We start from the raw sequence: 12,901 nt of genomic DNA on the forward strand, positions 1-12,901 counted from the left end.
TTTAATTACAATTGGAAAATGCTTGTCATTCCTCTGTAGCATCTGGTCCCCACTGGACCCTCATCATTTCCTTCACCTGCTCCCCCCACCGACCAAACTGTGCAGCTCTGCAGCTGCATCCTGGCCCATCCTCACTCTTCTGCCCCCAACCCTCACCTCCTTGTACCCCCAATATGTTTTTCCCAATAAAAAAAAATTAAAAAGAAAATAAATTCTTTTGTGAATTTAACATTAATAGTAATAATAATAAATGACTGATCAGTATCAGCTTATTAATTGTAACAAATATCGCATACAAATGTATGGTAGTAATAACGGGAAACTGGACTTGGAGTTTATCAGTACTACTATCTTTACAATTTTTTAAAATCTAAAAATTGTTCTAAAAAAGAAAGACTGGTCAGTCAAAATAAGAACTATCTTCTTTACATACCAGATCATTACAGGAAAAGAAAATTTAAAAACATGGAAATCCTTCCCCAGAAAGTTGAATCTCAGGCTTCTTCAAAGGCTAACTCTAGAATGTTGTCAGTCTGTCACTCATTATTATTTGTGTGTGTACAGTCAAATAAGATCTGACTGGTACAGGAGGAGATTGTTCCTCCTTCTCCAGCAGAGCATCTGGTGGATTTGAACCACACACCTCCGGGATTGCAGTGCAGCTTCTTGCCACTACGCCACCAGGGCTCGCTGGTTTTATTATTTAAATAATAACTCTTGAACTTTGAGATCAGAATTCAACAATTCCAAACTATGAGGTCTTTTCATCTATATGTCTCCCCTTTGCAGGAACAGCTCCTCTGTCTCAGCACTGAGTTCAATATCTTTACTGTCTTTTATAAAAAAAAACCAAACTTTATTAATCATCAGACTACACAAGGCTTCAGAGGCAGCTGGGCACTGCAGGTTTTAAACTTTTTTCATCTCATCTATTTTTAAATTACAGAAGAGTTTGAAGCATAAACAGTAGAGTGTACACCTACTTCTACCAAGTGCTCAGCTGTTGTTGGTGGCTGTCGAGTCAAATCTGACCTGTAGTTGTCTATGAAAGAGTAAAAATGCCTTTAGTGTTTCCTATATGGTAATCTCTGTGCAAGCAGATCTGTCTTTTCCTCCTCCAACCCAAGCTGCTGGATGGAGGTGAGTGCTTAACCATAGTACCACTAAGGCTCCTCAAAGGAACATTAGTAATACACAACTGAGTTATTCTGGTGATAGTCAATTTTATTATTGCTGCTTTAAATTTATTTCAACTCACAGCAACCCTCCACAGGTTTCTGAGACTCTAAATCTTTACTGTAGGAGACTGTACACTTTTCTCTCTTGAAGCAGTTGGCAGATTTGAACTGTTGAGCAGCGCAACATGTAACTCATTAATTTCATCACTGTTTCCATTTAAAACCAACTCTCTGGCTAAGCCCACAGCCTAATAGATCTCTCAATTGTTATCAAGGACATCTTTATCTTATTCCCCAGAGCATTTACACGTGTTCTCACTAGTTTTATTTGGGCACTATTCACATGGACAGGGAGCGCTGGTGACTTGTCCTGACCTCTGGTGCTGTAATCCCAAAGGCATGCGGTTTGAGATCACCAGCATCTCTGCAGGAGATGAATAGGCAATTTCCTTCTCATGTGATTTATTGCTTCTGCAATCTCACTGGAGGCTCAGCTATGAGTTAGTTCCAACTCAAAAGCACACAACAACATACACATGGGGAATAAATAAGGATGACAAAAGAAGAATCAATGCCTTTGAGTTGTGTTGAAAAAAGAGTGAAGAATAAACACCTGTGTCCTGGAAAAAGTGCAGCCAGAGTGCTCCTTGGTGGCAAGGACAGGGAAACTTCACCTCACATACTTTTGGCATGTGCTTAGGAAGAGCTAGTCCATGGCGAAGGTCATCATGCTTGGAAAGGTGGAGGGTCAGTGAAGAAGGGGAAGATCCTCAAACAGATGAATTGACACAGTGACTGTAACAGTGGGTTTGAATACATCAGAGATAGTTCAGATCTGTTGTTAATATGGTTAAGAGTAATAATAGTCAACTCGACGGCACTTAAGAACAATATACACTTAAAGGTAACTCTGGCGGCCTAGCGGACAAGAACTTGTGCTACCAACCCAAAGGCAGGCTATTCAAACCCACAAGCTGCTCCAAGGGAGACAGATGGGAAATCTCTTGCTGTACTATTTACCGCCTCTGAAAACTCACGGGAAGGCCAGCTTTGAGTCAGAACCAACTCAAAGGCAGTAAGAGAGAAAGAGAGAGAGATACACACAGAATTTTACCAACAGGAATCTGTGACTGGGAATTCTCACTGAAAGTAAAATTACAACATTAATATTTCCCATCACTGCTTTATTAAGAGAATCAGGTCAAATGCACCAGAGAGATTAGTGATAAAAATCAAAAAAGGATTAGTTTTTATGAGACTCAAAGGAAAATATTGGCTTAGAAGAAGAACAGTGCTGATTCCAAAGAACTAGGTTGGTTTGTTTTCTAAAAAAGAACCCAAATCCTTGGCTAGTTCTAAACTATAAAAGCACAAAGTTTAATATTTAGTCACTGCTCATTATCACACAATAAAAACAAGACTTTAAAAGCGTGTCCATTTTGAACCAAAGCTAGAGAACACTGATACCAGAGGAACTAAACTTGAGGTAACTCACAACATTAAGTTACTAAGTTCTTGTTGTTTTTTAACTAATTCTTTGGATAAACAAGACACTGGTAAACAAAATAGCATGTTTTAAACTAATTCATAAATATGTCTTAAATGCAGGTCTTCATAAATATGAAGCAACTGATAACATTAATGGTTGACTGAGATGCTACAGAGAAAAGTGCTCACTCCGTGCCTTTGAGTTGGGTCTGAACTATAACTGACTCAAACTTGACCTTTTGAGGCTGTAAATTGGGATAATGGATCTAAACCATCTATGACGTACTCAAACCCACTGTTACAGTCACTGTGTCAATTCATCTTTCTCCCTTTGAGCCTCTGGTGGATCTGAAGGGCTAGAGAGCCCCAGAACTCCCTAAGAGATGTTTTGTGCAGGTTTTCAGAGGCAATAAATCCCCTGGGAGGAGAATGCCCATCTTTCTCGCTCAGAGTGGCTAGTGGATTCAAAGTGCATGCCTTCTGGGTTGGCAGCACAACTCCTTACCACTAAGCCACCAGAGCGCCGTAAGAGATATTTAGGAAGTCAATATCCAATTAGAACAAAGGAGGAGGGGAAAATAAAGCTGACTTTCTAGACTAGAGCTCTGGTTTACTTTTCTTTACTATCTTCATGTTGCAAGGAGGGACCAGTCCTTGGAGAGGGACATCATGTTTGGGAGGGTGGAGGGACAGACAGCACAAGAGAGGAAGACCCTTGATGTGATGGTTCGATTCAGTGATTGAGGCAGTGGGAGTAGGTGTGTCAGAGACAATGAGGTTGGCACAGGATAGAGCATGGTTTAGGGTTCTTATACTTAGGGTAGCTATGAATCACAAATGACTCGATGGCACATAGCAACAACAATGAAGAACTGTAACAAGATTTTAATATTGCTGTCTCAAACCTTTCTTGCTAAGTTGCTGGCTGTTATTGTATCTCCTTAAACATCATTTGAATCCACCTGCTGCTCCAAGGTAGAAGGATGGACAATCTCCTCTTGTGCAATTACTGCCTCTGAAAACCCACTGGAGGGTCAGCTCTAGGTCATTTCGGACTTGATGGCACACAGTAACAACAATGACTAGGACATGATTCTCAGTACTGTGTGATCCTCCACTGTGTGATCTCATACAGTTCTCTGGATTGTTGTAAATATTAATTTCTATTATATTGGTGAGGCAGTAATAAAGGCAGTTAATGAGGCCAAATAAAACCTACATGATTATGTTTAAACTTGAGTCAATCTCCTTTGAGATATAAAAGAGATTAAGTGAGCAGAGAGCCAGAGGAAGCTAACTACCATTAAGAAAGAAAAGCCAGGAGCAGAGCACATCCTTTGAACTAAAGGTTCCTGAATTTTGGAACTTTTGAGACCCTGGAGACGATAAATGCCAGGCCACATGGAGATCTCCAAGGAACATGCTGAAAGGAGACAAGGAAGCTTTCCTCAGAGTCAACAAAAGATGACAGCCTTCTCCTAAAACAGGTGCCCTGAATGAAAATGTCTAGCCTCTTAAACAATTGGGAGAACAGTGCAGGATTGGGCAGTGTTTCTTTAAACACTGGACCATTGTTGTTGTTGTTGCTGTTGTTATGTGCCGTCAAGTCGCTTGCAACTCATAGCGACTCTATGTACAACAGCCCTAAACTCTGCTCTGTCCTATGCCAATTGCACTGTCTCTGACACTCCCATCCCAATTATCCCAGTCACTGAATCAATCCACCTCATAGAGGGCCTTCCCCTCCTGAGCCGTCCCTCCACCCTCCCAAGCATGATGTCCCTATCCAAGGACCAGGCTCTCCTCACAACATGTCCAAAGTAAGTTAGACGGAGCCTCAGAATCCTTGCCTCCAAGGAGCCACCCGGTTTAACACTTTCCAGGATGAATCTGTTTGTTTTCCTAGCAGTCCATGGTACTAGAATAGGGCCATTACCATTACCAGTTGTAAATGACTCACTGGCTCCTGACAAAAAGCTGTGAAAGAAAAAAAATCATGTTTGTTAAATCTAGCCCTGTGGGGCGTTTTTGTTGTAGCAGTACTAGATAATGAAGGTACTGGGGAACAAAGTAGAAAAAAATAAAACAAAACCCACCCCTTCAGAAAAAGATTGAAAATAGCCTTTCTAAGAAGACAGTGCGAAGAAGGAAGCCCCTGACCCTCCCAAACTGAAGCCAAAGCAAAGGCATTAAAGGCCAAGAGGTTAGTCCTGAAGGGCAGCCACAGTCAGTCAAACACACACAAACACACACACACACACACACACACACACACACACACACACACACACACACATCTGCACGTTTCAGCGGCCTAAGATGCTGAGACTCCTGGAAAAGCGTCCCCAGGAGAAACAAACTTGACCACTATGCCATCATCAAGTTTCCCCTGACCACTGAGTCAGCCATGAAGAAGATAGAAGATAACAACATAGTTGTGTTTACTGTGGATGTTAAGGACAAGCACCAAATAAATAAGCTGTAAAGAAGCTCTATGACATTGGTGTGGCTTAGACACTCTGATTAGGCCTGATGGAGAGAAGAAGGCTTATGTTCTACTTGCTCCTGATTATGATGCTTTGGATGTTGCTAACAACAAAATTGTGATCATCTAAACTAAGTCCAGCTGGCTAATTCTAAATACAAATTTTTCTCACACACACAAAAAGATTGATAAGAATACTATCTTGGGGAGCTCTGGTGGCCTAATGGCAAGGAGCTACAATTACAATCCCAGAGGCTCACAGTTCAAATCCACCAGATAATCTGCCGGGGAAGGAGGGACAATCTCCTCCTGTACCAGTCAGATCTGATTTGACAGTACACTCACACAAAAATAATAAAAATAAAAATTAAAAAAAAAAAAGAATACTATCTAATGAAATTAATTGTTCCATGTTTCATATTAGGCACACATCATTGGTAGCAACTGTTGTCTACAGTACAAAACAGGCCTAGTTTCATGTCCCATGAATTAAACAGTCAAAATTAGCATTTTTGTATTTTTTTTAAAAGCTTGCTAATTCAAAGATAAACCTAAGAGAAACAAGTTTGACTATGTTTTCTCAATGTTCCATTCTCTCAAAAGTCTTCTTGGGGATAAAATTTCATTTTTAATTCTAGGCTCCTTTATCCTAGCACTGTTTCAACGGACACTAAAGTACAGTAACTATCCTATCAAAGAAGTCACTTACACTCCAGGGAGTTTTAAAGTTGTGCCAGGATCAAATTCCAGGATTGGTGACAAGTGCAGTCAGACAGTGACAGAAAAGATCCAGCTCTTGACTCCCAATCTCAGTCCCCCGGTGCCCTGTTCCCCTTCTTCCTTTGCATTCACTATTCATTCAAGATTATGTACTGAGTATCTCACTTGTGTCGACACTGTTTTAGGTGCTTGTGATTCATCCGCCGATGAAACAAACATCCATGTCCTTGGGGAGTTAATTCATATTCTGATATATCCATTCAGTAGAACCCTAATAATAAATGTATTACATATTTATAGATGGTCTTTTGCTATATTATAAGTTTGTGGGATAGGTTTGTTTGGGGTTGGTTTTTTTTTTTAAGTACTTATTTCCTAACACACTCTTCTGTGTAAGAAACTAATCTCTTCTATCAACGTCACACCATCCTATCCCTGGGGATTCCACGGCTTAAAAACAGATGCACTGCCACAGAAAGCTCTGGTCCAGTTAGCACCTTTTCAGGCTGGAAATGTCACTGAATCCCGCCTCCTTAACTTGAAAGGATGAGATAAGAGGACTTTCTCTTTAAAGTCATCATGGATGCATTCGTGATGAAACTCACACTTGTGTCATCCTTGTACACAACCCTCAACTGTTAACCCTTATCCTCAATCCCTCTAGCTCCAGAGGGGAAAAAAAAATACTGAAACTGGCTTCTCCAGTTACAATCCTCGATATCACCTTTCTAAAGATTACTGTCAGTATTCCACAGGCGATACCAACACCCTTCCCCTTGCAAGTCCTCAATAGTAATTTTTTACTCAAATCAAAAGTTGGTCCACATTTCCTAAGAAGCACGTCCCAAAGGCAACAGACTGTCTTTGCTTCCAGGAAAGAGCAATCACTTGTAACTCCTTCCCATGGGCCTACATTCTGTAGCTACTGCGCTGCTAACCCACAGGGGACGTTTTCTCAGCGGTTCGAAACCACCAGAGGCTCTTCGAGAGAAAAAAGAGGCATCTCCTCCCGTGGGATTTACAGCCTCGGGAAACATGCTGGAGGGTCAGCTCCGACTCGACGGCTAACTCTGCAGAAGGGCTGGCACTGACGAATGGCCACATGTGGAGAGGAAGCAGCCTCTGCATCGACATCAGGACTTCACGGAGGCACTGGGCTCTCGGGCTCTTGACTCTGCGAGCGCCCCTCCATTCTGCGCCACACGCACCCACTGGCCTCACCCTAGTCACCGCCCTTCTCTTTCTACCAGCCCTTCCTCTTCCTCTTATTGCCACGACCCTCAAAGCCGTCTCAAACTGAGTCTGCGGTCTCCAGTCCTCGCGGGGACCACGACCCCGAGCTAAGGGCCCCGCAGGCGCTCCCGCCCACCCGCGCTTGCTCCGCTCGGGCGCCCGCCCACCCGGCCCTCCAACGGGATTCCCCGTCCCCGGGCCCGCCCCCGCCGCTCCTCCTCCCGGACACACCGCCCTCCCCGCCGCAGACGCGATCCTCGCCGGGGGCACCCTCAGCCCGTCGACCCCTTGCTCGCAGCCCTCGGAACGGGAGTGGGGCGCTCCGGCGCCCCAGGCTAGGCAGGCATTGTATCTCTCTGCTTCCTCCCAATCCTCGGAGCCCTTCACCTCTCCCTCCCTCAAGCCCCGGGCGGTGAAGCGCAGAGGCCCGGCCCCACCACCAGGTCCAGGCTTGTTTACTCACTCACCCTCCATCCCGAGCCGCAGGGACCCGCTGCGAGCACGCCTGCGCGCCAAGGCCCCGCCCCCCGTGCCGTGGCCCCGCCCCGCGCCTCCTCCGGCGCATGCGCGCTGGACCGCGGCCGGGCCACCTGGTTTTTCCTTCGCACTTTTGGCCCTTTGGCGCCACTGTGCTGGACGTGGTGTGGTGCCCGCCCGACGATTTCCAGGAAGGCGCTGGCAGGGGATGGGGGAGTGGGAAAGAAAAGACTCTGGAGAACCCTCTTTATGCAGAGGTTGCCCCATCCTCACACTCTGGTGACAGCTATGTCTCACCTCAACATTTGAAGCCAACCTTGAGCCCCTTCACACCTATAACCTCTAAGTTACTCTATAAGCTCTAAATAACCTTTCTTGTTTTATTTACATCTGACTTTTCTGTTTCTAACGACAGTTTTCCAAATCAGACTTAAGTTTTACACTTTGCCAGATTTAAAATTTAAGTTTTGTATCAAAATTGTCTCCTGGAAAGATTACGCATTAGAGAGAGGAAGTGAGAAATTAATTTTCCAGGGGAAATACCAGCACACAGTACTTTAATCATATGATCAAAGTTAACGTCACCAATGATGAGACTTACTCTTCTTAGTTACCTTCCACTATGAGGCACTGAGAAGGATCCAAAACCACTTCTGTGATAGTTTTGCCAACAATGTATGATCTGATTTTATCATAAGGAAACACTGACTAAACCCATATGATGAAAGAGCAATCCACAAAACTGTCTTGTTAGAAAGTGACAAGATCATGGAGGGGGCAGACTCACAGTCACTCAATGAACAAAAGACCTGAAGCCTTTCTAAACTTCTAAACTCAACTTCTAAACATCATGCCTCTGGAAACTCTGAACTTTGAGAAACAATGATAGTTATTGAAAGGCTTTGGGTCTTTCGTTTATCTAGTCATTTTCGAACAGAAGAACAAACAGTTTCATCCAGAAGAGGGTGAAACCAGGCTGCTCCTTGGCTGTCCGAAACACTTCAAGGAGGGACCAGTCCCTGGAGAGGGACATTAAAATTAGAAGGGTGGTGGGACAGTGCAAGTAAGGAAGAGCCTGGATGAAACAGAGAGAGTCAGTGATCAGGTAATGGGGGTAGATGTGTCAGAGACAATGAGGCTGGCTCAGGATGAAGCAGGGTTCAGAGCCTTTGTACATAGGGTCACTATGAGTCGGGAGTGACTTGAGGGCACAGAACAGTAAATAACGTGTGTGTGTGTGTGTGTGTGTGTGTGTGTGTAGATAGACAGACAGACAGAAAGAGTTGTCCCAGACTGAAGAGCTTAAGATGTGGCAACTAAAAGTAGTCTGTGACCTTAGATTGAATCCTATTCCAGAAAAAAGGGGACTAGTGGAATAATTGATGACATTAGAAGGATCTAGGCACCCAGGCTGAGTTTGAGCCTTAGCAGATGACAACTTTCAATCTCTGTGCCACCAGGGCTCCTTCCTTCTAGGTCTTTCTTATTGCCATCAAGTTAGGTCTGACTCATAGTTGAACCTCCCGTGGGTCTCTAAGGCTGTAAATCATGGAGACTTCTCATCTTCCTCTTTTGGAGCAGCTGGTGGATTTGAACTGCCAAAGGAGCATGGCTTTTGAGTTTGAAGCACAACTTTCTACAGACTGCATCACCAGAACACTCTCCTTCTAGGTCAATGGTTCTCAAATTTGGTTCACATTGAAATCTCCTGGACATCTTTAATAAATCCTGATACCTAATTCCAATAACCGGAGAGTCTGATTAATTGCTCTGAGATATGTCCTTGGACTTTGAGCATTTTTTAAAAGTCCCAATGAATTTAATGTGTAGACAAATTTGAGGACCATTGTGCTACTTAAATAGTTATTGAAAGAAATAAAAAAAGAAAGAATGTGGGTTATCTAAGGATAGGTGTTCAGGAGACCTAAATGCCTGGAGAGAGACTGCTGAGAAATTTAGGAAAGCATCAACATTTTGATGGTAACTGAAGCCGTGGTAGTAGACATTCTCTGTTAGGAGAGTATGTCAAGTGATGAGAAGAAAGACACAAAGCAGCTGTGAGATAACAAGGAAAGTATGCTTTTAGAAGTCCCCAAAATGACACTGTTAAGTTCTCGACTAGTAGCCAATAAGGAGAAAAGATTGAGACTATCATCAACATCTTCGTCTTATTTGGATTAACAATCAATACACTTGGTACTAGCAGTCAGCAAATCAGGAGAAGTACTGCACTGGGAAAGTCTGTAGTCAAGGACCTTTCCAAATTATTTAGGAGTATTAATGATGTCATTTTGAGAACTAAGGTGCACCTGATTCGGGCCATGGTCTTTGCAGTCACTTGCTGTGCACTTCAGAGCTGAGCAGTGATTAAAAATACTGGAATAAGAATGATGCTTTCAAACTGTGGTGTTGGAGAAGAGCTCTGACTATTTCATGGACTGACAAAAGAACAGATTTGAAAGATTCAAACAAACCTGAAGAAGGTGCAGCCAGAGTGCTCCTTGGAGGCAAAGATAATGAAGCTTTGTCTCATGTTTGGCATGTTCCCAAAAGAGGTTATTCCTTGGAGAGAAATACCATGCTTGGAAAGGTGGAGTGACAGCGAAGGATAGGAAGACCCTCAACCAGATAGACTGACACAGTGACTGCAGCAACGAGCTTGAGTGTATCAGTGATTGTGAGGGTAGCACAGGATGGGACAGTGCTCAGATGTGTTGTTCATAGGGTCGCTATGAGTCATCCTCACCTGATGGCACCTAACAACAACAACAGCCAAAAGATTTGTAGTTTATCCAAAGATGCCTCAAAATCCGCTTCTGAAAAGCTACATCCGTGAAAACCCTACAAAGTTCCATTCTGCCTGAATCAGCTGAACAGTAACCAGTTGGGGTTACAGAAATAGTTGGAGGTGGAAAGGAAGGAAAGTGAGGGGATTTAGTTTATTTAATTCAGTCTTGCAGTCCAGCTCCATGTCCACCTCTTCATTAAACCACACACTCCTTGTGGATCTCCTGATGCTTCCACTCTAGTTCCACTTTTCATACTCCCATCTTTTCATACGCACTTAGATATATCTGGCAGAGAACTAAACACAGGGCTCAGCAGTCCTTGTTCACGGAAGGATTATTATGGAAACAACTCTCTGCATTACCAATAAGCTCGGAGTTCTTTGGAGAAAAGTTGTTTGCCAGTTATGTTGCACAGTTGTCTCTGTGTTGCGATAGAAGAACGTTTTTCCGGAGGCCAGGCTCGCTCTTAGTTCACGGAGTTCCATGTGGCACTAGCCGCCAATCTTTGTTTGGCTAGCTCTTGTCCTACAGCTTGGTTTTATGGTTTTATTTTCCAGCCCTTCGGGTCTTTGTCCTGTAAATTCGTAGAAAAACTGCTGGCCAATTGTCAACAACTAGACCTTTGAAAAACAGTACCATCACCCCTGGCCCACTCTTGCTCCACTCGTAGGCGGTTAATGGGAAAAGGGAATAGCTTCCAATTGCTCATCTTGTTCTTAAACTGGAGGCCTCTGGGGCTGAAAGAAACTGGACAAAGTGTGCTGAGTAGCTTAATAGAGCTGGTTCTTCTTCTGAGCGTTCCCTATTGCAGAAAAAGAAAATTATGAGTTTAATTTCTGAAACCCAATGCCTGATTTGCCTTGGCAGCCTTTCTCCTTGGCTTGGCCAAGAGTCCAGCAACACTAGTACAGTCACTGATTAATACCAGCTCAACTTGCTCCTTGGAAAAGGAGAGAATTATTTACTTTATGATTTTTTTTAAAATACTTTTTAATGTGCATTACTTGACCAGTAATCTTACTGGCTTTAACATGGTGTGTTAACATGGTGTGTTAACATGGAGTCACTGACTCCAGCAAAGGTGTCTCTGTTCAGAACACTCTTATCTCCATCACAGATCAAGACTTCTTTCTATGTAGGGTTTAGCACTGACAGGACACATGTTCTGTTCTTTCTGGGACAGTTAAGTTCTAAGGGGACTTTTGTCTGCTCTTGGTCCCCAGGCCAAGGGGAGAAAGGAAAGGAAATGATGCTTTCCAGAATTTCATTTTCTGCACTATTCCTTCCTCCCGGCTGGCTAATTGAGCCCACTTTGAATCATGACCCTTTGGTCCATTCTTCCCTTCCCCTGGCAAAGCCCACAGAGATATCAAATAGCAGTTCTCCAAGCAGACAAAGAGGACTGTGGAAAGGTTGGGCCCCTCTGACTGTCCCTGATAGGGAAGTGTAAACACAGCTGTGGATCTGGGCGTAGAGAACAACCCATTCCGCCCCCCTCCCCCAGTTCCCACCCAGAAGCAGGGAAAGGCCACCCTGCTGTGAGGAAACAAACAACAAAATAAAGCAAAGAACAACCTTAAAGCCTGTGTGGAGGTCACCAGGAACTGGGGCTGCTGCCCAAGCTTTAGTGGGGCCAGATGAAGTGCCAGAACGCTCACTGGACACAGCAATGAAGACAGCTCCAAAGGACTGGACTTCGCCGAGCCTGGAAACACAGCTCGATTTTAAAGCCTCTGCACTCTTGGACACTCTGTTCTCTGATCTCAGAACACATAGCTTTCCACCCTAGGTGTTTAGCTCCTGACCCTCAGTTGCTTGGGGATCATAATAAGACATTCAGCAAGTATGAAAAAACCAAAAATGTATGAGCAAGTATGAACAAGTTTACAATATAAATGATTGTTCATTGCTGATAGAAGTTTGAACTCTGAGCCTCCAAACCAAGATCTCAGAAAAAGGCCTCTTTCGGTTTTTGTTAATTACAAAATAAATAACTCCAGCAGGAAAGGGTTTCTCATTTGGAGATTTACTTGGGTGGGATTCAGACCTTGATTTGTACATACTCTCGAAGTTCCAGTCCCACGGCTAGGGTGGTGCTGCAGTTGGCTCTCTGCGCTCTTGATCCTGTTGGACACGCCTTTGGCACAGCCCTGCCTAGGAAGCAACCCTGACTGAGTGGACAGTTAATGATCTGTGCTTCCTTTCTGGCCATCAGGAACCCCAACCATAAAATTTAAATGGGGGGTAGGGAAAACCTGTATAACAAAGATTTTTTTTTCCAAAGAGATCAGCGAACTGGGGGAAAGGGAAAGGGAGGAAAATGTACAACAATGAATGGAAATCCAAGTTCAATCTAAAAAAAAAAAAAATTAAAAAAAGAAATAGCATATTAAAAAAATAATGATAGCTTTCACTTTCTAAGCACTCATATGCTTAGTACACTGTGCTAAGTGCTTTTCATAGATGATCTCGTTTTAGTATGAAATCAGTAATATGTTTGGTAGCTGAGGAAACTAAGGCTTAAAGTTGTT

General features: G+C 43.5%; 1 protein-coding gene across 1 annotated transcript in view; it reads right to left on the reverse strand.

Moving 5' to 3' along the window:
- The window catches only part of EZH1 (enhancer of zeste homolog 1 (Drosophila)), a 46,429-nt gene extending 38,826 nt beyond the window's left edge, over positions 1 to 7,603 (reverse strand). Inside the window, exon 1 of the mRNA XM_006901676.1 lies at positions 7,572 to 7,603. The gene's annotated coding sequence lies outside the window, so the exon portion shown is untranslated. The remainder of the gene's footprint in view (positions 1 to 7,571) is intronic.
- Positions 7,604 to 12,901: the final 5,298 nt, after the last annotated feature.

Source organism: Elephantulus edwardii, unplaced genomic scaffold (genome assembly GCF_000299155.1).
Source record: "Elephantulus edwardii isolate Elephantulus edwardi_28Jun2011 unplaced genomic scaffold, EleEdw1.0 scaffold00340, whole genome shotgun sequence".
Taxonomy (NCBI): Eukaryota; Metazoa; Chordata; class Mammalia; order Macroscelidea; family Macroscelididae; genus Elephantulus; species Elephantulus edwardii.